At 39.1% G+C, this 2,288-nt stretch overlaps 1 non-coding gene across 1 annotated transcript; it reads right to left on the bottom strand.

Annotated features, from left to right (window-relative positions):
* Nucleotides 1-918: 918 nt before the first annotated feature.
* On the bottom strand, nt 919-1,026 carry LOC112739889 (small nucleolar RNA R71). Its single transcript, XR_003170825.1, has one exon. It is a non-coding gene; the product is annotated as a small nucleolar RNA R71 (small nucleolar RNA).
* Between the last annotated feature and the right edge of the window lie 1,262 nt (nt 1,027-2,288).

Below are 2,288 nucleotides of genomic sequence, written 5' to 3'. Positions count from 1 at the left end.
GTTTGATTCATATCTTTTTCAAATCTACCTAACTAATTCTGTCTCTAATTTTCGAAAATCCCTTCCCTCTTTTTCAAATTTCCTTTTTAATTAACTAATTGTTTTAATTTCAATTTAATTTGATTTCAATTTTAATTTTCGAAATTTAACTTTAAATTTAATTTTTATTTTAATTGATTTTCGAAATTCCCTCTCTCTCATCTCCTTCTATTTATTTATTCATCTACTAACACTTCTCTTCCACCCAAAAATTCGAACCCCATCTTCCTCTCTGTGTTCGAGTTTTTCCTCTTCTCCTTCTTACATTATTCTCTTCTTATACTTGCATAAGGAATCTCTATACTGTGACATAGAGGATTCCATATTTTCTGTTCTCTTCTTTTACATATGAGCAGGAACAAGGATAAGAACATTCTTGTTGAAGCTGATCTTGAACCTGAAAGGACTCTGAAGAGGAAGCTAAGGGAAGCTAAAGCCCAACTCTCTGGAGAAAATCTGACAGAAATTTTCCAAAAAGAAGGAGACATGGCCGAAAATAAAAACAATGCAAGGAAGATGCTTGGTGACTTTACTGCACCAAATTCCAATTTACATGGAAGAAGCATCTCAATCCCTGCCATTGGAGCAAACAACTTTGAGCTTAAACCTCAATTATTTTCTCTGATGTAACAGAACTGCAAGTTCCATGGACTTCCATCTGAAGATCCTTTTCAGTTCTTAACTGAATTCTTGCAAATCTGTGATACTGTTAAGACCAATAGGGTTGATCCCGAGGTCTACAGGCTCATGCTTTTCCCGTTTGCTGTAAGAAACAGAGCTAGAATATGGTTGGACTCTCAACCTAAGGATAGCCTGAACTCTTGGGATAAGCTGGTCACGACTTTCTTAGCCAAGTTCTTTCCTCCTCAAAAGCTTAGTAAGCTTAGAGTGGATGTTCAAACCTTCAGACAAAAGGAAGGTGAATCCCTCTATGAAGCTTGGGAGAGATACAAGGAACTGACCAAAAAGTGTCCTTCTGACATGCTTTCAGAATGGACCATCCTGGATATATTCTATGATGGTCTGTCTGAATTATCAAAGATGTCATTGGACCATTCTACAGGTGGATCCATTCACCTAAAGAAAACGCCTGCAGAAGCTCAAGAACTCATTGACATAGTTGCAAATAACCAGTTCATGTACACTTCTGAAAGGAATCCTGTGAGTAATGGGACGCCTATGAGGAAGGGAGTTCTTGAAATTGATGCTCTGAATGCCATATTGGCTCAGAACAAAATATTGACTCAGCAAGTCAATATGATTTCTCAGAGTCTGAATGGAATGCAAGCTGCATCAATAGTACTCAAGAGGCATTTTCTGAAGAAGAAGCTTATGATCTTGAGAACCCTGCAATAGCAGAGGTGAATTACATGGGTGAACCTTATGGAAACACCTATAACCCCTCATGGAGAAATCATCCAAATTTCTCATGGAAGGATCAACAAAAGCCTCAACAAGGCTTTAATAATGGTGGAAGAAACAGGTTTAACAATAGTAAACCCTTTCCATCATCCACTCAGCAACAGACAGAGAATTCTGAGTAGAATCCATCTAGCTTGGCAAATATAGTCTCTGATCTATCTAAGGCCACTTTGAGTTTCATGAATGAAACAAGGTCCTCCAATAGAAATTTGGAGGCACAAGTGGGCCAGCTGAGTAAAAGAGTCACTGAAATCCCTCCTAGTACTCTCCCAGGTAATATAGAAGAGAATCCAAAGAGAGAGTGCAAGGCCATAGATTTAACCATCATGGCCGAACCTACAAGGGAGGGAGAGGACGTGAATCCCAGTGAGGAAGACCTCCTGGGACGCTCAGTGATCAATAAGGAGTTCCTCAATGAGGACCTAAAGGAAGCTGAGGCTCATCTAGAGACTATAGAGATTCCATTGAACCTCCTTCTGCCCTTCATGAGCTCTGATGAGTACTCTTCTTCTAAAGAGAATGAAGACATTACTGAAGAGCAAGTTGCCAAGTACATTAGTGCAATCATGAAGCTGAATGCCAAATTATTTGGTAATGAGACTTGGGAAGATGAACCTCCCTTGCTCACCAATGAACTGAATGCATTGGATAGGCAGAAATTACCTCAAAAGAAACAGGATCTTGGTAAATTTCTAATTCCCTGTAACATAGACACCATGAACTTTGAGAAAGCTCTGTGTGACCTGGGGTCAGGAATAAACTTAATGCTACTCTCTGTAATGGAGAAACTTGGGATCTTTGAGGTGCAAGCTACTAGAATCTCATTA

Source organism: Arachis hypogaea, chromosome 13 (genome assembly GCF_003086295.3).
Source record: "Arachis hypogaea cultivar Tifrunner chromosome 13, arahy.Tifrunner.gnm2.J5K5, whole genome shotgun sequence".
NCBI lineage: Eukaryota > Viridiplantae > Streptophyta > Magnoliopsida > Fabales > Fabaceae > Arachis > Arachis hypogaea.
This window is presented reverse-complemented; position numbering and strand designations above follow the sequence as displayed.